This window comes from Podarcis cretensis (assembly GCF_951804945.1).
Source record: "Podarcis cretensis genome assembly, chromosome: 3".
NCBI classification, from domain to species: Eukaryota; Metazoa; Chordata; class Lepidosauria; order Squamata; family Lacertidae; genus Podarcis; species Podarcis cretensis.
This window is the reverse complement of record NC_137172.1, coordinates 109,616,496-109,641,981: the sequence shown is the minus strand read 5'-3', so window position 1 is coordinate 109,641,981 and position 25,486 is coordinate 109,616,496. Positions and strand designations below refer to the sequence as shown.

The 25,486-nt window shown below is 41.0% G+C and overlaps 1 protein-coding gene across 4 annotated transcripts in view; it reads left to right on the top strand.

The window, feature by feature from the left end:
- The window catches only part of MACROD2 (mono-ADP ribosylhydrolase 2), a 992,621-nt gene that overhangs the window by 554,789 nt on the left and 412,346 nt on the right, over positions 1–25,486 (top strand). The gene's annotated exons all lie outside the window — the stretch shown is intronic.

The following is a 25,486-nucleotide window of genomic DNA, read 5'->3' as shown; positions in this document are numbered from 1 at the left end:
GTGAGTGTCAAAAGAAACAACCCTGTGAGTGTCAAAAGAAACAACCCTGTGTCTATCAGAAGACCTTCATTAACAATACCAAAACCATTATCTGAATTAGGCCCTTGCTGCTGCAGAATTATTTGGGTTTTCAGAAGATTCTGTAGGGTTTTTCTTCTCTTGCCATACTATATACATTCCAACATGGTGCAAGATAAATTGTGGCTGATATTTGGAGATCGGGTTTTATATCCTCTGAATTTAATTTGATTTGATTAAGTACTCCCCATGTTTATTGATTACTATACCAACAGCTACTGTGGAAAGTTTTCTAAAAGAGCATTATAGGCTTCCTCCAGAAAGCATCAGCAGAGAAGTAAAGTCCACAAGTGTTTGTTTAAAAGAATGTAATTAAGTTGTGGTAATTAGATCCCAGTAGGATGAATCCTGGTTTCCCCCCCCTTAACGAACAAGAAGTGTGTATTAGGATGTCATTTTTGCAGGAATGGAAAATAGAAATGGAATTTTTAATGAAGATCAGGGTAACAATAACAATGTTTTTATTCTTGCACCTGGGAGCAACTCCTAATGTGTAATGCAAATTAATTCTGGAATTTTTGACCTTTCTTCTGCTGTTTGTAGTTAAAGGCATTTTTTCCTTCCGCCTATTTTTTAAAAAAGACAAACACTCAATTATTTAATTTCATGGGTTACAACCTGAAATTAATTTTTTTTAAATGCATTGTCAGACTCTGAAAGCTATAGGCACTTTGAAAGATTTGGTTTAGATGTAGCTGAAACAGGGCTGCCTTGAGTAGCCACATGGTGGACTCTATAAATTCTATTTATGAGGAAGGTTAAAAGATGCACAATGCACAATTTCAGTTTGCCTTGCCCCATTTTGATCAGTGGGATGCATTATTTACAATCCATAGAAATACATAGTTAGATCTATGTGCATGCGGAGTCTCAGTCTAGCTCACTTAAATAGACTGTAACTGCATGAGACATGTTTGTGGCACCACAGGTAGCATGTGCAAGATTGTGGAGCTATATGGAATACTTTGGACTACCATAGTCGCCTTTGACTGAACTTAACCATCCAGGGGTCCTTCACCTTTTACCTTACTTTGGAGAATGGGGTTTCAGGGTTGCGAGGGGGGTGACATGCATTTGAATCAAAGGTAAAGTAGCAGGTCACATTACAATATGTTTTGGCACCATTCAGTCATCAGATTTTTAAAAAAAATATTTATTTCTTCAGTTATTAATGTAATCACAGCGGAATATGAGCTGTGCTATACATCAAAAGCCTTTCTATTGTATAATTACTCTTGCCAAGTTGGAAGGCTGAAACATTTCATTGAGATTAAAACAGATGGACTGAAAGACAGCATGAAGAGCTGCATTCATATTTAAGACCACAATTTGTCCATAGTAAACACTTCTTATTGTGGTCTCAGGATGGTTTTTGTATTTGAAATAACCAGTATTCTAACCCATTTCTTTGTTCTACATAGACTTCCAGTTCTTGAAGGCCACAAAGATTCTTACCCAATAGGCTATGGGCTTTTTTTTTGTTTCCTTCCCCAAAATGATTTTCTTCAAGTAACCTCTGGCACTTTCCCCTTTATAGCCCAGAAGAAGACCAGCCCACACTTCTTAAGCAGGTCTACTCCTGCTGTGTCCCAGCCCTGGTAGGCAGCCATGCTTAAGTGTGGCACCTCAATGCATGTTTTTATTTCAGTTTTTCTGGAATCAGTTTTTCTTTTCCAATTTAGGCATCATGGCGAATAACCATTGGTAGAAATTCTCACCCTCTCTCCTTTCTCCATACTATGCATCATTTTATAGACCTCTATCCTTTCCCTCCCTATAATCTATTTTTTTTCTAAATTAAAATGTCACAGGCATTCTAACCATTATTTGTAGAGAAGGTGCTCCACTTCATGCGTATATGCACCCAAAAATAGTTATACAGAATAAGAATACAGTGGTACCTCTGGTTATGAACTTAATTCATTCTGGAGGTCCGTTCTTAAGCTGAGGTACCACTTTAGCTAACGGGGTTTTCCCCCGCCACCACGCCACCACCGCGCGATTTCTGTTCCCATCCTGGGGCAAAGTTCTTAACCCGAGGTACTACTTCCGGGTTAGTGGAGTCTGCAACCTGGTGTTTGTAACCCGCGGTGTTTGTAACCCGAGGTACCACTGTAAATGTAAAGTAGATACAGCAAAGTTAGGCAACACAAATAGGCCCGAGAAGGGTATGCATGGTGTTGTCTTCCCATAAAATGAACTTTACAAAATGATGGTAGTATTTATGAAAATAGCAGGCAGTCAAACCCATGCTTATGTCAGTTCCTCACTTTTTGAATAAAATCTTTGAACGTCTGATTTTTCTGGGAGTGATTAAGCACTGTAGTGAACATTTCAACTGTCTGTCTGGTAAACAGGAAATAGAGTAAATGCTGTACATTTAAAAACTGCATCGGGAGATTTTCAACACTCCATAAATTTAAGCCGGGGTTGTCACAACGAGAATGCATTAGAGTACTGCAGAAGAAGACTTTGGAGACTGAGCTTGATGGCTAATGAAATGTTGGCAGTCCAACTCTTGGAACAGCCTTCCTCCTTAATGGACAATAATCCCCATTGAGTAGCAATCATAAAATGGAATGTGTCACTTATAACCTGTTTTAAAGAGGTCCAGAAATCTATAAATCTGTCTCTGGCTTACAAAGCATTTGGTCAGCTTTGACCAGAAAGCTTGACTGTTATCTGCATTTGCCCTTGTATCTCTTACCAGTCATTTAAAGGGTAGGAACCTCTCCTGCAGGGGAAAAAAAAAAGATTTTAATGTGCCTGCTTCACTTTAGCACAATAAGGACTATTCATACTTTAAATTTAAAGCACTAGGAACAGGCATTCTCAATCTCTGTTCTGTAAATGCACTATGCTTTGCTTCAATAAACAACCAATGAAACCCCAGGACTAACCCTGAAAAAAGCAATCCGTTTAGAAGCTTAGAGTTCTCATTAGTAGCATTAACAAAGTCTACAATAGCTTATCTGTATTTTAGTGATACATGCATTGTTGAGTAATGTAAGATGTGGCAGTAGGAACCAAGGAATAACACTATATATATTTTTATGTCCCCAGAGGTATTTAAAAAAGCAATGTGGGTATTTGGTCTGAGATCTTTATAAAGGGGTATAGCTCTGTAATAAGCATGGGTCCCTCCCCCCCCCTTTGATTTCCCTCTTTAAAAGCTCTCACACTAAATCCCCTAAACTGCATTTTGGAATCTGGGAAGGTTAAGTAATATTTGAGGGCTGTACATGTAAAGGGGCACTTTTGAGAGGAAAACTCTTACAAAAGTTCAGATGTATGAGCAGACAGTTTGTCATCTAGATCGTATTTCTGTGTGAAGAAATATCTTTTGCAAATTGGTAACAGTGTGGGTAGATTTTACAACAGAGCTGCCTGGCCTTTCTTACATTTATGCAAACAGAGGATAAAACGTCTGTGATCATTAAGGCTCTAATAATACCAGAAAGGAAAAAGTATATAATATGCACGGCATTGCTTTACAAGGCAACAATGGAGAATTTTAAATTTTCTTGTAACTGCTGGAAAGAGTTGTTTCTGGATATTAAGTTTGTTATATTCATCCAATGAGCCTTCAGGGCTGCATTCTTGGCTTGTCTGTGAGCTTGACTATAGTCACTGTGGTTTGGGGATATAACTTCTGGCTTGCCCACTCAGCCCCTTGGCTTCATCCCTTTGCCTAGTCCAGCCAGACCACTTGGGCTTCAGAAGGTAGAAGGGCAGCCCTCAGGCTAAAAGAGGTTCCCCACCCCTGGTTAAAATGCCTCAAGATGCTCACACTGAAACTGTGCCCATGGCATGTTTCACATGTACATACCTAGTGTCAAACCACTTGCATACCCTCTTTCATTTAGATTTAGAATTCTATCTTTTCTGAAATCTGTCATTTTCTTCTCAAGCAGCTGCTTTTCATAATGCCATGAAGTGATTTTCTTCCTTTTCCCTCAAATTCACCCCTTTCCCCCCGCAGAATCGAAATATTTCGTTATGCTTTTTTTTTTTAACCAACGGCAACCACAGAGGAAATGAATTCCTTTGAATCACAGAAGCAATAATTTCAGTCAGCTAGAATTTGACATTTGCCATTTACTTGGGGGAGCTGTAAGTATACTATGTTCCAGTCAAATCATGTTGGTAGGCATCATCTTAATGCAGTATTGAAGCCAGAGAGAGAGAGAGAGAGAGAGAATGAATACCAGATACTTGGGGAGCTGGCTGTGTTTTAGGCATTGCATAGGTAAGGCCATAATTAACCAAAGGCTCTTTAACAGGGAGAACACTTGGAGAAGGTGGGATGGTCCTGAAATAATAACTAGAATACATCAATATTAGATTCCAGTGAAATTAGGACCAGAGAGAACTGACCATTGGCAGAACAATACTAACCTCAGTCTGCACTGCTGCAGGGTGGGGTGTGAGGTTGTTGTGGTTGTTTAAAAAAATCACTAGACGATGACAATTTACATTAAATAATCTGCCTTTGAATATATTCATTTATGAGTTTCTACCCTGCCCTTCAGTGTGAAATGTTTCTAGGGTGGCTTGCATAATTCAGGCTAAAAACAGCAATAAAAGCAACAAGGCAGAGATAAAACACCATGAATAAACAGCAGCACAAAAACAGGCATTAAAACATGTTCACAGCGAGCAAAATAATAAAAGAACGAATGGAAAGCCCTGGACAGTGAAAAAGTACTTATTCACCTAGCGTCCTAATGTATTTGGAGTTGGCACCAGGTAGTCCTCTATCAGAAGGTCATTTCATTAATGGGGTATCATAACCAGGGGCGGGGGAGACCTCCCTCCAATTGCCTCACCTGCCTCACTTCAGCCAATCGCGGCACTTGGAGGAGAATCTTTGAAAATCTGGTGATGTTGACTGGGGCTGATGGAAGGTGTCATCCAACTTCTGGAGAGCACCAGGCTGATAAAGGCTGGTCTGAAATGTATGTGACCCTAAAAGCACAAAGGTTATATAAATATATATATTCACCTCTCACTTGTAATTATTGTTCATGGTGTTGGCTAAAGAAATAAGTGGTTCTGTCAGACAATACATGACTGTGAACCTTTTGTGTGTGGCGGGGAGCCTGTTTTTTTTGTTTTGTTTTTTAAGAATATATTTGTTTTGACAGTCATACTACAGATGTAACATCAACATGGAACATGTAGAAAGCATACATTCATTTTAAAATTGACGAAACAGATGCCATGCAGATGCTAAACTCTGCAGGAACCGCTCCTTTCTGCAGCAATTACAAGGTGGCACACGTTGCTAAAATCAATCTGGTTACAATTCTTTCATAACATTCAGTTGCCATGGCAAATATTCTGCCATGCTGCACACACCTTCAGACTTTTCAGGTGCTGTGCCTGTGTGCGTGTATTCTGTTTAAACATTACTTTTCAGTTGTCTTTAATAAGTTTCAGCTCTGCATTTTAATATGGAACTTTCTAATGTAGAGCTTGCTGATAAGAGCAAGCTCAAGATGCATGTATTCCACCCAGCAAAGATATTGGTGGCTATTCATATCTCATTAGTATGAGTGGAAGTTGCTCAGCTATAGCCAGAAAACATAAGCCATTAGAGAGAAACGCACAATGAACAGAAAGAACTTTGATTGAAAGCCGAAGAGGCTTTGGAAATCAACTAGGGCCCTTAAGGAAACTTATTATCCCACCCCCACCTTTCTATTGTTATTCTTCATCCTAAGCCAAGTGTATGGCAAAAAAATGAACCTCTAGGTATGTAGTCTTAGGTTCTCTCAACATAAGCAGCAGAATGAGTTGGCCAGGTGGACTGTACCACTCTAAACTGCAAAGGGAGAAGTGCATTTTTGGAATCTAAAAGAATTTTATGGAAGTAAAAGCTCTTCTCCCTGCTGTGCTAATTTTCTACATGCAGAGATTAAAACAATGACAATGTGCAGTGCAGCATGTGACACACACCCCAACAAACACACACACACAATCTATCTGAATGGTACAATCTATTCTGCCAGTTTAGAACTGCTGTCTCATTTTGCTGCATGTCAGTCAGTCACTTTATACACAGTCAGTGTACACCACTTATCGCTAAACAGCACACTACACTCAAAGCAATGCACAACCAAATGTGAAAACAAACCATCAGGCATATGAATGCATCAACAATGCATCGCTTTCAATGGCATCTCCATATAAAATACAGACTTTACTGTAACAAGTATAGTCCCTTTATATGTAATATACCTTTGCATTGTTTGTCAGAGAAACAAATGAAAATAGCTGACTTACTGTCTCTCCACTCCTACCTCAGAACATAGGGGGGGGGGGTTGGGGGGGTTGAAGGAAGTGCAGCTAGAAAATACCTGAAAATGCACAGCTAAGTGAGATCTTAGCTGAGGGTGTGATGCCTTTAAAATGTTGCCCAACCCAGGAATTGACTTCCAGAAGTGGTTCAGAAAGCACTTCCAAAAGCAGTTCTGGAGTGGATGTGCTTTTCTAGTGCTTTACTTTTGCCATCCTAATTAATAATTATTTCTTCTTCCTCCTCTCCCCAGAGGCCAGAGCCTAAGTTAGGAGAGAGGCAATGGTTAAACAACAATAAAATCATGAGGTGCTATGTGGGGAGGGAGTTAAAAAGTGAGATATTGCAGGACTCTGGCATGAAGTCAACAGCACAGCTTTACTGGTTGTCGTTGTCGTTCACTCGCCGCTGCCCCCAGTAATTGCTGTTCAGAGGCTCCATTTAGCTATCAAGATGACTAATACCCATTGATAGACCTGTCCTCCATAAATGTGTGTAGTTTCATTTTAAAGCCATTGTCACAGATGCTTCCAGACCCGGGTGATTTAGCATCACCCAATCACTGTGATTCTGCTTGAAGCTGGAAGTGGAATAGGGACTCTGCAGACTTTTGGAATCCAAATAGCATACGGCGGCCAAGTGATCACCCTCCCTTTCCCAAGCCCCAAATATTATGACAAGGCCATCTTTCATTTGGACCATGGTGTAGGGAAGAAGATTAAAATATTCCTCAAGTTTAGTCCGCCTTGATCTATCTCAACCATCTCTTCCTACCCCTCCAAGCTAAATTGCCACAAATATTTTAGACCTTCCCCATAGGGAAGATGCAGCAACCCCTTGGTAATTTTGGTTGACCATTTTTGTAGCTTTCCTCAACTCATCAAGGTACATTTTGAGATGAAACAATGTACTACTGCTGTGGATTTATACAGGGGTATTTTTTACTGATCATCTTGATTTTGGTCCCCTTCCTAATAACCTCTCACATGGAATTTGTGTCATCATTTTCATTGAGTTATCACTGCAATGTTCATTGGATATCACTTTATACTTGTGTACATTGAACCTCATTTGCCATGTTGTTGCCCAGCACACAAGTTTGGAGAGATTATAGGTTCCATCCCCTTGGGTTTTACCCATCCTGAATGATATGCCATAATCCACACTGTTGGATGCATTGCTGTTGGACACATCCCTGACTAGAGATCATTTCTGAATGAAAGGAATAGCACCAGTTCCAATACAGACCATTGGTGAACCCCACTGCTTATCTGTCTCCGTTTTGAAAGTTGTCCATTTACTTTTACCTTCCGGTTGTTTGTGTGTGTTTTGAACAAGTTACCAAACCATAAGAGCACCCATTATTTCAGAATCATAGCATCATAGAATTGTAGAGTTGAAAGGAACCCCAAGTGTTATCTAGTTAAACCCCCTGCAAAGCAGGAATCTCAACTAAACCATACATGGCAGGTGGCCATCCAACCTCTGCTTAAAAACCTCCAAGGAAGGAGAGTCCCCTCTCCTCCCAAAGTGTCCCTTCCAGTGTTGAACAGCTTTTACCATCCTAAAGTTCTTCCAGATGTTGAGTCAGAATCTCCTTTCTTGTAACTTGAATCCATTCATTTGGGCCATAGCCTTTGGAACAGGAGAAAACAAACTTACTCCATGAGGCACCCCTTTTGATATTTGAGGATGGCTATCATATTTCCTCTTAGCCTCCTCTCATCCTGGCTAAATACACCAAATTCCCTCAACCATTCTTCATAAGGATTGGTTTCCAGACCCTTATTCACCTAGGTTGCCTTCCTCTGCACACATTCCAGCTTGTCAACATCCTTCTTAGATTGTGGCACCCAGAACTGGACACAGTACTCCAGGTGTGGTCTGACCAAGGCAGAACAGAGTGGTACTATTACTTCCCTTGATTGGGACACTACTGTTGATGCAGCCTAGAATAGCATTAGCTTTTTTTGCTGGTTCATCACACTGTTGACTCATGTTAAGCTTGTGGTCCACCAAGACCCCTAGATTCTTTTCACAGGTGCTACTGGCAATCCAGGTGTCCCCCATCTTATATTTGTGCATCTGGTTCATTCTGCCTAAGTGCAGAACCTTACATTTGTCCCTACTGAAATTCATTTTGTTAACTTGGACCCAGCTTCAATCTGTTAAGATCGTTTTGAATCCCAATTCTGTCTTCTGCAGCAGGACTGCTTTGCTTACTTATGAGATTTTACTGAGGGACATTTTCAAAAGCTTACTGAGAACCCAGGACCTCAAGCTGTGCAGTAATACCATGCTTCCTTTCATATTTCGCCCCTAACCCCATTTTTTCAGCTCCTTTTGATGCCACAATGCACTAGAAACAAGTTGTTTATGTATATTCTGTATAGCTTTCCCCCCAAAGTGGTTTCACTGAATGATGCAGTTAGCAAATACAAGTGCTTTATTAAAAACACACATACACACACAAAAAACACTTTCTCATGTCACCTTTCCTCCGTTGCCTCTTGTAGGATGAACTCAATGGAATCTTTAAAGGCCAGCAAAGCACTTTTCACTAAAAGCCCATGCAGCGTGGTAGCTTTGTGGCTGTATACTTAGCAGTGTAGCACTGAAAATGGAAGGGCAAAAAATATATATATATATATACCATTGCTCAAGAGCTCTCTCATTTTTCCCTGCTTTGAATTGGAAAGCAAGTTGGGTGGCAGCAGTGTCTTTTTGTTTAATTTTTTATTCAAAGTTATAACAAAACATATTTTCCAAAAACATATCCTTATTCCCTCCCCAATTTTCCTCCCCCTCCCCCCACAAAACCCATCCCCCCACCCCACCCCCCGACTTCCCTCAGTTCCAGTCTTTGGTTTCTTCAGTAATGCTATTTTCTGCATGTTACAGAGTTGTATAGATCCTCCAACTGTTTAGCTAATTATTATCAGTAAAAAAAAATAATAAAAAAAAATTGTGGATGTTTATTCAAAACCTGCCAAGGAGTTCAGTTCGCTTTGTTGCGTCTTCAAATACTTTGTGAAAGGTTCCCATTCATCCTTAAAGTCACAGTTATCCTTGTCCCGTAGCTTATGAGTCAATTTTGCCAGTTCTGCATAATCCATCAATTTTTCTTGCCATAATTCTTTACTTGGGATTTCTTTAGTCTTCCATCCTTGTGCTATCAGAACTCTCGCGGCCGTTGTCGCATACATGAAGATGTTTTTCAACTTTTTTGGCAGGTCTTTCCCTACGATCCCCAATAAAAATGCCTTGGGTTTTTAAGCAAATGTTAAATGGAACATTTTCTTCAGTTCATTGTATATCATTTCCCAAATTTTTTTAATTACTTTACAATCCCACCACATATGATAAAATGTTCCCTCCTTTTCCTTACACTTCCAACATATGTTTGAACTAGTTTTGTACATTTTCCATAACTGCACTGGTGTTATGTACCATCTGTATATCATCTTCATGTGATTCTCCTTCAATAGGGAACAATCTGTAAATTTTAAGTCAGTTTTCCATAATTTAACCCAATCCTCCATCTTGATGTTGTGACCTACATCTTGTGCCCATTATCACCATTATTGTTTATTTTGGTCTTGGAAGTACTTGCCAAAAACATAAGAGCAAATAAAGAGATTACAGGTGTAAAAGCTGGGGAAAATGAATTCAAGTTAAAAGCGTATGCAGATGACCTAGTGATAACAGTGGAAGAACGGATTTTACCTCTTCATCTTTCGTCTCCCATTCTAATAGTATGCTAATAGTAGTTTCACTTTCCCTTCAATCACTTCCGTTTGAAACCTAGATCTAGTATAACCAAATCCTTTCTTACAGTCTTCTTTATATGTTTCATGTAGTTGTCGATAATGCAACCAACTGAAAGTGGTCTTTGATCTCATTATAATCTCTTAATTTCCATTTTCCATCATGTTCCTTTAATAAATCAGCATATGTGAGCCATTTTCCTTTCTTTCCAAGTGGTTTGAGCAGTAATGCTTCATGTGGTGAAAGCTACCACGGAGTCTTTTGTTCCAATAAGTCTTTATATCTCTCCCATACTCTCATTAATGATTTCCTGATTATATGGTTGTAAAAGCTTCTATGAATCTTCCCTTTCCCGTACCATAAATATGCATGCCAACCAAATCTGTTGTCATGACCTTCTAGTTCTAGTGCCTCTTGCTTGTCCAATCTCATCCAGTCCCTGATCCATACCAAACAAGCAGATTCGTAATACAATTTAAGGTCAGGGAGGGCAAACCCGCCTCTATCTTTTACATCTGTAAGTATTTTATGCTTTATCCTTGGCCTTTTGCCCCCCCCCCCCCCCGATAAATCTTAAAATCTCTTTCTGCCATTTTTTAAAGCATTCATCTTTCAGGATGACTGGTATTGATTGAAAAAGAAATAGCATTTTTGGCAACACATTCATTTTAATCGCTGATATTTTTCCTAACATTGAGAGATTCATTCTGCTCCATATTTCTAAATTTCTTTTTACCTCAAGCCAAATTTTTTCATAGTTATTTTTAAATAGGTTTATATTTCTTGATGTTAACCAAATCCCTAAATATTTAACCTTTTTTTATGGACTTCAATCTCAATATTTTGTTCTAATTTGGTTCTTTCTTCTTCCTTCATGTTTTTAACTAATAATTTAGTTTTATTCCTATTTAGCTTAAATCCTGCCACTTCCCCAAAATTCTGAATTTTTTCTATTACTTTAGGGAGTGAAGTTTTAGGTTCTTCCACTGTTATCACTAGGTCATCTGCATATGCTTTTAACTTGAATTCATTTTTCCCAGCTTTTACACCTGTAATCTCTTTATTTGCTCTTACGTTTTTGGCAAGTACTTCCAAGACCAGAATAAACAATAATGATGATAATGGGCATCCTTGTCTTGTTCCTTTTTGGATCTTACAGTCATCCATTATCACCTGGGCGGCAGCAGTGTTGATGCTGAAGGATCATTTTCTAGAACATAGACTTCAAGGGGCAGGAGGGGAACTAGCATCTCTGCATAAGTGCACTGCTGAGTTCAGGTGCTCTGAAAGCTCTTTCTCACAGCTTAGTATGTTTGGGCGGCATGAGTGGAAAGGTAAATGAGTGCTGCTGTAGCCATTATCTGTTTTAGTTGCTTCACTCTCCACGTTGCCTCCTTTTGAGAGTTAATCAGCACAGAAAAAGGTACGCATGTATTTGCATCGTGTCGTTTGTTACTTTTCTCATGAGATTTTTTAATATATATAAAATACATGGCCTGTTATGGTTTGTGTGTATGTGTGTGTGGTCTCGGCTATACAGCTGCAAATAAAACATTTTAAGTGTGTTGTAAAGTGCAATACACAAATGTGACACTAGATGGCAGAAGTGAGCTATGGAAAATTAAATATATTTTTCAAAACCTTTTTTTAAAAAGTATTTTCACAGTGGTGTTTTTTTTAAAAAAAAAAAAAATATGTGTATAGATTCCACCTGTATCTTTCTTCTTGTTCTGGGAATTATGTTTTAATTAGATGTATTGGCTGGGAAGAAAGCCAAGCACAGTAAACAAGACTTGCTACCGGAATGGGAGACAGGAAAAAGCCTTTGAAACCAAAATGACACGTGATGGTGGCAATCCCATGTGTTCAAAGGTGGAACTGCTTTAGTCATATCTAAAGTGTGTGGGGTTTTGGAGGAATTGAATGCTCACTCACCCCACCATTTAACTTTTTCCTCCCTGCTCCCACCATAACCCCACCAAGCTCAGATACCAAAACTGAGTCTGGCTGAGAGGAAAGCATCTTAGACGAAGGGATGGTGGAAGGAACAGTGGGGAGGGTGAGGGGGTTTAGCATCTTCACCCATCCCTTTGGCTCTTTAAATCACATCCTGCTCATGCTTTAGGTGTGTGTGTGTGTGTGTGTGTGTGTGTGTGAAATGACATGGATTTGCCACCTTGTTTGGGCCTGGGAAGAGAAGCAAAACAAGAAGAAAGCTACACTGAAAACCTGAATTCTATTGTGGGTCAGCTATTGAGGAAGAGTCTTCATAGATCTTACTGTTGGCGACTAGTCAGGGGGCACGTGATGCCTTAGCATTGCTGAAACTCAGCAGGTGTGGGGGGCCACTAGGGGGCGCATCAGAAGATGGCTGACAATAACATCTCTCTGACCCACACGAGGTAATTTGGAGGCTGTGATGGGAGTAAATAGCCTCCCTACCCCCCCCCCCCGATTGTGGGGTGGGACTGCCCTTGCCTGCTGTGCCCTATACCACCCCCGAATTTGTGGGGATGGGGGCACTAGGCACAATGCCCTCCTGTGGGATTTCGGCGCTCCTGGATGCCGTCTCTGATCCGCGCCACTAGCTGCAAGAACTTCAAAAGAAACAATTTGGATGAAGCGAGTGCACATATTTCAAGGAAGAAGGGGGAGTAAAGACTGCTAACAGAAGAGATATCTGATAAAACAAGAAGAGTCGAAGGAGCAAGTATAAATCACGAGAAGATACGCCAAGACTCGGTATGGCAAAGGGACTGATGGGGGAGGGGGAAAAAAACCTTACTTTCTTTCTTATATGTGATTAAACAAGATCCCCCCCCATAAGCCAGAAATGTCGTTTTAAGGACTTAAGCTGACTTTCGAACCAAAGCATGTTTTGAGAAGAGCGTGGAATGTATAAGGGCTTTGGAATGACGCAGTTAAAAGTGCCGTCGCCATATTGGGAAGTTCTGTCGGAGGACTTAAGTCTGAGAGGAGAAATAGAGAAATATAGCTGTTTTTATATTGTGGTTGAAACTCCTCAGTGGGACTTAAGAAGGATAGTTCTGTAATTAATGATGGAAAGAGCACTGTTATCTATGAAGGCGATGATATATGGAAACCATCTCGATTTGAGGATTGGAAGAATGGAAAAATTCACACAGGATTATTATTGGTGTTTATCGGCTTAAGGAGACTATCAGAAGAGATCATAAAGAAAAAAGAGAAAATATATGAACAAGAGGTGATGTGGAAACAGCAAGATAAGACTGGATAGAATTATGAACTTTGTTTGGACTGATTTGGACATTAACGCAGTAGCAAGAAGATGATCAGAATCCCCCTTCGGATCTTGAAATATGGGTCCCCTCAACAAAATTTAAAATTCGGCTTTGTAATTCGGAATTTATGTGATTTGATTTCATTTGATTTGATTTGACTGGCCGGTTAATAAAAATAATTTTTTTTAAAAAAGAAAGCAGATGTGGACCTGATCCTGCACTTTCATGGGACAAGGTCTGGAAGCCTTATGCAAGCCTTTCTGAACATTCCAAATAAAGAATAGTAACAAAACAAACGTCTTAACACGAAAATCCGAAATGAGGCAGGGTGAGTACGAGCACACGCAGATACATTAGACAGTATCCACCTTGGTGGAACAGTAGCTTGTCCTCATCATTTATTTTGTAAAAGCAAGGCATTTATTGTCCGAAATCTGCTTTGACACTTCTCAGCCTTCTTCATCCTCAGACCTGTCATCGCCATATATTCTTTCAAGACCTTCCACTGTGTCCTTAACCTTCCCCAAAGAAAAATACACATTTCAGTCACTCACCATAGATCACAGTAATACAAAAATTACAGGTCAGCGAAGTTCTATTTTGTTCTCTTTCTTTTCTCATGGAATCTTTGATGTGCTGGTAACTGAAATCCAGCAAGATACCCTTCCACATTTTTGAGGTGGTAGAGATAGGTGGGTGAAAGAGAGAATCACAGTCAGGTGCGGCATATTCCCTTTTGTAAGCTGTTCAGCAGTGTCCATGCATGGTCAAGCATTAATACTGCCTGCTTCTTGGCGCAACTATTCTTGGGGAAGAGTTTGTGTGAGATCTGCAGCATAAAGGTCAGCTTGCCTCTCTCCTTACATCTCCCTTCAGTCTGTAATTACTACCTGCACATATCATAAAACAAACAAGACAATAGCATGGTGTTGACAGTTGCAGTTGTAAATATAACACTTCTGTTTACAGCGAATAATTCAGAGGAGTCCTATCTCACATTTTCTAGTAGAACAGCATTTTGCTAGCATTTCTGCTCTGAAACAGATCCACTGAGCATAGATTTTATGTGGTGTGGTTTTACTATTTGTTAGCTCAGACAATGAAAACCACAGCAACTCACATCAATTAAAAAGAGAGGGTGTGTGGGGGGAGGCCTTGCCCCAGCCTTGCAATTTAAAAAGGCTAGGTTCATAAGAGATGAGGAACAGAGAGAAAAAGATAAAAAGGATGCTATCCAGAGTTACTCATTCTTCTTAACAATGTGTGTCTCTCTCATTTTTGGTAAACTATATCGTACATTAGATTGCATGCACTTCAACCATCTCATCACATAATAAATACAATAACACTTATCCTAGATGTTGATGATTCAGCTCCCCACCACCAGCATTTTGGGCTTCCATTAAAGTCACAATTACCCCATTGTGTAGAACCCAAATCTGAGAATTGGGTCAGGCTTAAATCGCTTCCCACTGATTTTGTAATTGGTGAGAAGGAGACTTGGAAATGCTATTTCCTTATTCTTTTGAGCCCTGATTCTATTGGTTTGGAATCAGTAAAAGCTGTCATAAGAGATGCAGCTCTGACGCTAGCTTGGACTAGGCTTTCTTTGAGGCACTGTTCCCAAATTCTGTGATTTGCTTCTTCCTTGATTTGTCTCTATAAATGTGCAGGAAATTTGTTTTCTAACGGAAAACAATATGCCCACATCATGGAGGACGTTCAACATGGCTTGGGGATTGGAGTTAGTTGTATGTTAGCAAGCCTTTTCATGTTCTGCATTGCTACATTCTATCAGGAAATATCCAGTTGTCTTTTTCTCTGTAATTTCCCTCATTGGGATCAATTCAGCAAAAAACAGTCTGCATAGCTTAACAATCCTTTGGGAAAGTCGCTGAAATTACATTTTGTAAACATATAATTCTCCTTTACTCCTTTTAGTAGCTGATGTTCTTGTTTCTGCCTTTGAGCCTCACTCTTGTCTGTTCAACAGTGCTAGATGAAATAAAGCAAAATATATTTTCAGTTTTCCCCTTTGCTCCTTTTAGCAGAATTCTTTTTTCCAAAAAAAGAGGGGGAAAGTCTCCATTAAATCTGTTTGAATAACAAATGATTGAATATATACCTCTGGCCCTTTTAACCTCCTGGGAGGACTTCTTTCAGCAGCTCTGCTTCTGCTGTTGTATAAATAATCAAAGCATTATGGAAATGGAAGACCTTTGTGGTATCAAGATCTGCAAATATTTATCTGGGAGTCATATTTCTATTTATCTTTGTGAACGTTTAGCAAAGACCTGAGGAGGTGCTCTTAAAAGGTGAAGCGGAATCTGTTGTAGAGTTGAGCAAATTAGGATGGTTGCTTCAGGCAAGTTCCACAAGCTATCTCTAAGAATTTATGTAGGCATAATGTGATGTTCTTGCTCTTTCTTTTCTTGTTTGGTGAGTGGACTGTGATTGCTCCCTTTGTGGATATAACTTCCATGTACACACTTACATAGACACGACATCCGTGAAAGAGATGAACAAAATGATCACACTGTCTCTGTGTGTAATAAGCTGAGCTACAAGAGAGAAAGCATAATATTGACGCAGATGGAAGGACTGCCAGCGTGTCCCACCCAATTGCTTATTCCCTGCTGCGCCAGAGGGCAGAGCTAGATATAAGGGACTTAAATTATGGGAAGGTACATTATGGTTGAACATTAGGGGGAAAAGATCTTGATGTAGCTAAACAATGAAACCAGCTGAGGAGTGTAGCTCTCCCTCGAAGTTTTGAAGGTGAGCATTCATCTGTTGGAGATGCTTTGGCTCTAGATATCAAAGTGTGTGTGTGTAATAACTGAGCAATATCACACTCTCCAGCTCCATGATTAAACAAATCTAAGTAAAAAAATTCCTTCCAGTAGCACCTTAAAGGTAAAGGGAACCCTGACCATTAGGTCCAGTCGTGGCCGACTCTGGGGTTGTGGCACTCATCTCGCTTTATTGGCCAAGGGAGCCGGCATACAGCTTCCAGGTCATGTGGCCAGCATGACTAAGCCGCTTCTGGCGACCCAGAGCAGCACATGGAAACACTGTTTACCTTCCTGCCAGAACGGTACCTATTTATCTACTTGCACTACGTGCTTTCTAACTGCTAGGTTGGCAGGAGCAGGGACCGAGCAACGGGAGCTCACCCTGTTGTGGGGATTCGAACTGCCGACCTTCTGATCAGCAAGTCCTAGGCTCTGTGGTTTAACCCACAGCGCCACCCGCATCCCTTAGAGACCAGCTAAGTTAGTTATTTGTATGAGCTTTCATATGCATGCACGCTTCTTCGGGTACACAGAAACAGAAGTCACCAGACCCTTATATATAGTGAGAGGGTGGGAAGGGGTATTACTCAGAAGAGTGGTGGGAATGAGTGATTGGCTGATAGGTGTGGTAAACCTGTTGACGACTGTTAACGACTGCAATTGGTCTTACAGTAAAAAACAAGGGGTGAGATGGCTAAAAATAGCTTTATCATGTATAATGAGATAAGAATCCAATGTCTCTATTCAGACCAGGTCTCTCCATGGTTTTAAGTTTAGTAATAAGTTGCAATTCAGCAACTTCTCTTTTCAGTTTATTTCTGATTTTTTTGTAATAAGACAATAAAGAAAATAACAGAACACCACTAGTAATCACCCTCTCACTATATATAAGGGTCTGGTGACTTCTATTTCATTGTATCTGAAGAAGTGTGCATGCACACGAAAGCTCGTGTTTCGACTATGGCAGACCCCAGAGTCGGTCACAACTGGACCTAATGGTCAGGGGTCCCTTTTTGTTGTTGTTGTTTAGTTGTTTAGTCGTGTCCGACTCTTTGTGACCCTATGGACCAGAGCACGCCAGCCACTCCTGTCTTCCACGGCCTCCTGCAGTTTGGTCAAACTCATGTTCATAGCTTTGAGAACACTGTCCAACCATCTCGTCCTCATAGAATCATAGAATCATAGAGTTGGAAGAGACCATAAGGGCCATCGAGTCCAACCCCCTGCCAAGCAGGAAACACCATCAGAGCACTCCTGACATATGGTTGTCAAGCCTCTGCTTAAAGACCTCCAAAGGAGGAGACTCTACCACACTCCTTGGCTATACTCCTATTGATGCAGCCCAGAATTGCATTGGCTTTTTTAGCTGCCGCGTCACACTGTTGGCTCATGTCAAGTTTGTGGTCAACCAAGACACCTAGATTCTTTTCACATGTACTGCTCTCAAGCCAGGTGTCACCCATCTTGTATTTGTGCCTCTCATTTTTTTTTGCCCAAGTGCAATACTTTACATTTCTCCCTGTTAAAATTCATCTTGTTTGTTTTGGCCCAGTTCTCTAATCTGTCAAGGTCGTTTTGAAGTGTGATCCTGTCCTCTGGGGTGTTAGCCACCCCTCCCAGTTTGGTGTCATTTGCAAATTTGATCAGGATGCCCGTGAGTCCATCATCCAAGTCGTTGATAAAGATGTTGAATAAGACCAGGCCCAAGACAGAACCCTGTGGCACCCCACTAGTCACTCTTCTCCAGGATGAAGAGGAACCATTGATGAGCACCCTTTGGGTTCGGTCAGTCAGCCAGTTACAAATCCACTGAGTGGTAGCATAGTCAAGACCGCATTTTACCAGCTTCTTTACAAGAATATCATGGGGCACCTTGTCAAATGCCTTGCTGAAATCAAGGTAGGCTACATCCACTGCGTTCCCTTCATCTACCAGGGTTGTAATTCTGTCAAAAAACGAGATCAGGTTAGTCTGACATGACTTATTTTTCAGAAATCCATGCTGACTATTGAAAAATAAGTAATGTCAGACTAACCTGATCTCGTCCTCTGTCGTCCCCTTCTGCTTGTGCCCTCCATCTTTCCCAACATCAGGGTCTTTTCCAGGGAGTCTTCTCTTCTCATGAGGTGGCCAAAATATTGGAGCCTCAGCTTCAGGATCTGTCCTTCCAGTGAGCACTCAGGGCTGATTTCCTTAAGAATGGATAGGTATGATCTTCTTGAAGTCCATGGGACTCTCAAGAGTCCCTTTACCTTTATGGCAGACCAACATGACTACCTGTAACTAAACAAATCTAGCCACTTGACTGTGTTTCAGTTGTTTTAGAATCACCAGCTCAGATAGAGTTGATGAAACTGTCTTATACTGCGTCAAATGATTAGTAAGTACATATAGTTGTGAACTGGCTGTTTTGAAAGGCAGGAGCTGCCCAACTGCTCAGACAGTGATCTTTCTCAACTCTGATACTTTTAACTGGAATTTCCTGGAGACTGAACATGGAGCCTTGTGTATTCAAAGCATATTCTCAGTCACTAAGCAATAGGCCCTTCCTAGAATGGAGTTTATGCATAGCTACTAGCCATCATTTGTATGTGACATGAAAATATTTGTTTTATTTATCATTGAGTACTGGTCTTTGTAGCAGCACTGGCGTTTTAAGTCTGTTCAGATTGTATTAGTCACTTTCATAGTTTCTAGTCAAGGTATTCTCTCATAGCGCCAATTCAAGATGAGGGAAAGGGTATATAAAGGGTGTGTAAAACTACAATTACTCATTTATTTTCCTTGGATAGAGCAGTTCACCAGAAGAAGAAAAATCCAGAGTTGTCAATTGTGCTTTCCACCAGCCCTAAACTAAATTAAACATAAATTTTGAGAGCAGAACTATTGCATGTTGTCTGGTGATTGACACTTCTAACATCTTTTGAGACAAGGATCATTTAACGCCTGATGATAGGTGTTAGCCATTTTTTCATTGAGACTGAATTTTTACTCAGACTGAATCTATTATTATGCACAGGAAAGAGCTAAAAATGTGGGTGTTCTGGAGACTTAAGACTTATGCATAAGCTAGATATTGCACTGTGTCAACATCCGCTGTGTGAATTCCACATTATTGCCCTGCCAATAATTTTAGCCTGGCATCTAGACTAAATTGCTTCCCTAGGAGAAGAAGGAAATTGGGTCTACATGCTTTCTTAGCCATGGGTCTCCCCTGAGCAGTGAATAACAGCTGTGTCATATTTTGCAAAATTATATAAGCCGGTTTTATGCTGTAATCATCTCTCTATGAGGGAGTGAGCTAAGAGCCCCAAGTTAATTTGAGATACGGCCAGTGATAATGTCCTTCTTGGTGTTCAAAAATAGCTTGAAATTTAGGCAGCTTTTAATACCTCCAGTCAGAAGTATTATTCAGATGTGTGGCAGAAAAAGAAAGCAAGATTATTGTGGTATGGCCGCAAGGTAGGTTAAGAAGTAGTTAAAAGCTACCCTTCTATAAAAGACAATCTGGGGGTGGTAGAAAGACAAAGAGAGGAACTGAAATAGAATAGCACAGCAAATGGAGAAGGCGTGCCTTGAAGAATAAACACCATAGGTTTTAGTGTCCCAAAGGATCTTCAGGATCTTCTACTCTGACCTTTGAGGACATGGGTCACTACATTTTCTCCAGTTGTTACTTAGCTTTTGAAATTCCAACTCTCTGCATAAAGCGGGGCATTACTTAAAAACCTGTCCTGTGAACATTTGTCAAGCTATGTCTTTTTTCTCTAAGAGAGAAGTTCTAGAAAAATGTCTCCGATTAAGAAAAGGCCTGGCGCATGTGTGTGCTTTTCTTTCTTTCTTTCTTTCTTTCTTTCTTTCTTTCTTTCTTTCCATGTTGATGTCACAGTGTATCCACTGAAAGTACTAAAAGCAAAGTTGTCCTACATCACAGGAACAAGGAAAAAACCCTGGATTCTATCAAGTTAGCAGCCTCCTCTTTTATTTCCAAGTGTTTATATTGCTCAGAAATCAGGGGAGTTGTTGGAAGATGTGCTTGTTCCAATCTATGGTGATCTATACTTGTGTCGTTCTGTGCTTGTGATTATGCAGGGTTCTAAATTGCCCGGGGTGCCCCCATGAATGCGGTAGAAGTTTACTCTACGAGTTGTGGGGTGCTATAAAGGCAGCAGGTGACATGCTGCAGACATGGGTCTTGCCAGAATTCTCATACATATGGTTACCATCATGCAAATTTACTGAATGCTCATATAGACTATTGTGTTCTCACTTTGCCTACAAATTGCATGTGCACTGGTAAGCTAGCCTGTCCAAGCTGCAGTCAAATTTTTCTTCAAGATTCCCATTTTTACTTCACTTGTCATGTGGTGTCTCTAGGGCAGGCATTTTGTGGTAGTCAGGCCCAGCTTATCTGTGGTTGACTAGAGGACCTCATGGGGTGGCTAGCATCCCTCAGGTCCTACAATGGGTTTCCCTTTTGGCAGGAACTGTTGACCACCCACCATGACTTCCAGGTCCATTCAGATGCTTCTGGCAGCCTGGGATTTGGGGTGTATTTCAGGCATAGCTAGTGCTCCTGGCCATGGCCTGGTCTCTGGAAGCAGGAAGGGATCACATGTGGTCTAATCTTCCTAGAATTCTTCCCTATCCTGGTGGCCGTCCACATCTGGATGGAGGAATCCTGTAACCTTCTTAGAGGTTTCTGGTAGTGCTCTGTTTGGTTTTTACTAAGATGGCTGGCATAGCTAGGGCCTTGGGGCTTATCTAGTATGTTCTACTAGTATCATTCCTTGATCCCAGCTGAATCTTTTCCTGGAACGTTGGAGGAGGTTTTTTGGGAAGCACACTGCAGTGAGTGGTGAGGAGGCAAAAGAGAACTCCACACACCTATCCCAAGAGGTCTATGGGGATGTATTCCCATCTTCAAATGGGAAAGTGTTTCTTAAATTCTTGTCCTCTGTGCACACTTTGCAGCAGTAAGCCGGTTCACAGACCCTTCTCTGTATGGTTAAAGCAACCTGCATCAGAATCTGAAGCAGAATATTTGTGGTTTACTGAAACTGGCTGTACCCTGTGAGTTTGCAGCTTCATTACAGGAGTGGCTGACAGAACAATTGGTTTGCGGGGTCTCCAGTGATTACTTGTGTTCAGTGTTGTCAACTGAAACCAGCTATACAGATGAACCCTCCTAGACTAAAAGCCATGGAGCATGTGAAACTTTTTGAAACAAGCAAATTAATTTGACAAGTTTTTGCCCTGCTATAGGAGCAGGTCAAAGAAGGGCAGAGTGAGCCCTACACACAGTCAGTTCTGCATTACAGGTATATTCACCTTGTGGCAGAAGCACAGGAGAATGGTAAGAGCCAAACCAGATATGACATTAATTGCATGCAGCTAAAGTGGCTACCTTTAAAAGTTTAAATAGTAGTTGTGGGGATCTGATTAGCACTGGGACGCATGGGAAGGGAATTTAATCTTTCCACCACAACACTGAAGCTGCTTTTGACCGCAGGAGGAAAGCTTCCATTTGCATCAGTGTTGAGCTTCTACCCTGGGATGTGGGATTTACATTGAGTCCACAGCATGGGAGAAAAGGGTTGAAAGTACTTGTATGCTATGGTCTTTAAGTCCATTAATTTCATTCGAGCAAATAACATTTCATCTCCTGGTAAAACTTTTACAAGTGCCACAACATTGTTTTTCCCACTTTTGTGAGACCTTATTCCTTTACCATGGCAGCACTTGCGCTGTGGAACTTTCTGCCCATAGACAGTAGGCAGGCAGCTTCCCTGGACTGTTTGAGATGCCTGCTGAAACCTTTCTGTAAACACATGATTTGGTTACACCTGTTTTGAAATTTTCTTTAATTCATGTGACAACAAATTGGACTTGCGAGTTGCCACGGTGCTCTCCTAGAACATTTCCTGCATGTTGGGGAGGGTGCCCATTTGTTAGCACGTATGTATGCTTGTGGGAATGTCCATCACATCACTGGGAAACTGCTAAACCTACCTATAGGTTTAGATTTAGAACTGAAATATGAAGAATTGCTGGGTTACTTACTGGACCATCATAGCCTGTAACTGGAAGGGTTTTTTTACAGGCTGACATTAGATCTGTAGTATCAGAGAGTATGGCAGGTTGCGCTTTTTGGGGGGAGGGAAATGACATAAAAGTTGAGGACTGCCTATGGGTAGAAAAAGGACAAATTTGAATCAGTTTGGTTCCCGTTTATTAACTTTGCTAATGTAGTAGAACAAGGTTGCTCGCTGCTGACAGCATACACTTGCCCTTGGACATACTGCCTGGTTTTCGCTACTCTCTTATATCTTTCTGCCCCCTAAAAGGAAGGAAAACAGAAATGGCCTGATACTGCCTTAGCAGTACTGCTGTCCTGAACTTTGAGACCATGGATTTCCACTTCTCTAGGCACCTACTTTTCCTTTACTGACAACCTAACAAAATTGTCTGTATGCCTATGTACACAGATATGTTTATGTGTGAACTGGGGCAGGAGATAGGTCTCTCTCTCTTGTTCGTTTTTGGTACTGTTTTTGATGTACGATTTTTTAAAAAAAAAAATCAATAGAAGTAAAATTTCAGTTAGATATATGAAGTATGATGCACTGTTGTCATATATGTAAAGAGGGGGGAGGATGTAAAGATTGGAGTTCATGATCAGTGGAATTCAGAAGTATAGCCTGTAACAATTCATTTAGAAGATAAATGTATGCAAAATGACGCTTCACAGTAAAAGTAATTGGTGAGTGAATGATCATTTTGGCATTGCGGAGTTAATTAGCACATGGAGTAGGACCGAACACCAGTGTCTCTATTTAGTCCCAAATGACTAGAACTGAACTTTTAAGTTCAGCAGTTTCAAGCTAGAGTTTGTCTTTCCAGTTCCATTTTCCCCAGGCTGGCTATCTTAAGATCAATAACTGAATAACTCGGTAGGTTGAAATAGTCTGTTATTGATTTCTAAGTATTGCCATTTCTGATGTCAGATTCATGCACATTTATTCTTTTGCAAGAAGAAATTCTGTGTAGAATGTGGGAGGGAATTGCTGGCCAGATCACATTGGGAGATGAGCAGGACTATCGGCTTTGTGGCCAGCATTATTAGTGTAATGGTGTTGCTAGAGTAGAGGTGGGAATAGAGTTGTCATTGGAATTTGTGTCTGATTTCTGTGTTTGTGTCTCTGTTGCCTGTCTGTGAGAGGGAAGGCTTATTGCCCAGATGGGCTGTAGATCTTTGATGGTATGTTGGGGGGTGGCTTTAGCTGGAAAATGTATAGATGGCAATGAGTGCTGTTGTGTCCCTTCTAAGTTTGTCCTGTATTATATTATTCCTGGGGATGCATCAGGCCTTGGTAGTTTGCTTTTTCACTTCATTGGATGGGTATTGTAGTCTAAGAAAAACCTGATGCAAATTGTTCAGCTGTGAGCCTATATTTCTGACATCATAGAGTTGGATTGGACCACAAGGATACAGTGGTGCCCCGCAAGACGAACGCCTCGAAAGACGGAAAACCCGCTAGACGAAAGGGTTTTCCATTTTGGAGGCGCTTCGCAAAACGAATTTCCCTATGGGCTTGCTTCGCAAGACGAAAATGTCTTGCGAGTTCCTGTGGGTTTTTTTCCCCTTCCCCCCCCCTTTTTCTAAGCCGCTAAGATGCTTATCAGCTGATTCACTAAGCCGCTAAGCCACTAAAAGCCGCTAAAAGCCGCTAAAAGCCGCTAAGCCACTAATAGCGCTAATCCGCTAAGCCGTCAATGGGCTTGCTTTGCAAGACGAAGAAACCGCTAGACGAAGAGAATCGCGGAACGGATTCTTTTCGTCTTGCGAGGCACCACTGTAATCTAGTCCAACTTTTTCCCAATGTGGGATTTGAACCCACGACTCTGACATTAAGAGTCTCGTGCTCTACTGACTGCACTAACCAGAGGCTCTGATCCAGACTTCCGGCACCACTTAGGGATGCTCCTGACAATGGAATGTATGTGTGTGTCGGGGGGAGACTTCGCTGATTCTCCCTCTTCCTGCTGCAGTTTCTTCCCCACTAGTCTGCTCCAGAGTATTAGGGTCCTTCCACAACAGTGGTATAGGGAAGACCATAGGGGAAGGAGGGACCCCTTCCCCCTTCTGCCAGCACAATCTGGCCAACAGACCAGAAGCCTTCCATGAACAGAAGGAGCATTTCTACTTGCAGAGGCTTAGTTTGGATCCAACCCACTGTGTGCTAGCTGCTTATGAGCCATTCTCCTAGCAATGCAAGGCTAGGCGAGGGGAGTGTGTTAGATTTTAGGCCTCTGAAGCATAGCTGGCAACCTTCCCTTTTTTGTGGGAAACCCCCTTATTCCAGCGCCATTTCCTGCTGCTTCCCGCTGCTATCCCGAATTGTTAGATATCCCGTAGACTGTCCCCAGGACAGGTGAGGCTGCTGATCCCTTATTTTCGAGGCTGCTGATCCCATATTTTCAAATCTGAAAGTTGACAGCTATGCTCTGAAGAGACATTGCAGCATGGGGATAAAGGCACTGTTGAACCAAACTACACATTACATTAACCACATGTGTGGCAGAGGAGATTACCCATGCCTCAGTCTCAACAACCCTGGTTTTTTTTATCTTGGGAGGAAAGCTGGTATTGACGCTATAAAAACAACCAACATCCCGAAATCTATACAGTGCTAGTGCAGAGGCACAGTTAAAACATTTCCTTGGGCCTTTTGCTTTCATCTCTCCTCTTTTCTCCCTTCTGCCCCACCAATTCTTGCTCTCCCTGAAGCCTGGCACCAATACAATTCTCAATGCCAGTGTGCAGGGCTATTTCCCTGTTAACAGGCTTTCCCCATCCAGTTCTCTAAGCCTGTTTGTTCAAATGATATTTGCTCTATGACTTCTTGATAGGTCTTTTGTTGTTGCATTGTTTTTCTTCTTGATGTTGGCAGCCACCTCGGTTGGAGAGCTGAAGCAATTCAATATTTTTTTTATTTTTTTTAAGTGAAAAATAAATAAATAAACCTCTCAATTCTCTGCATATTTTACTACCATTCTTTGACACCCAGTGATATTTGAAATGGAAACATCAGCTTGTGTGTGTTTTTTTTGTGTGTGTTTTGCTTTTAAAAAAAGAAAAATCCAATGAAGTCAATTCAGCAACTGCTTTGATGTATTTCATAATATTCAACTTAAATGTAACTTCTGGCACTTCAAGCCGATTGCCCTGTCCTCCAGAGCAACTGAACCATTTTTCTCCATTTCCTATAATGACAGCC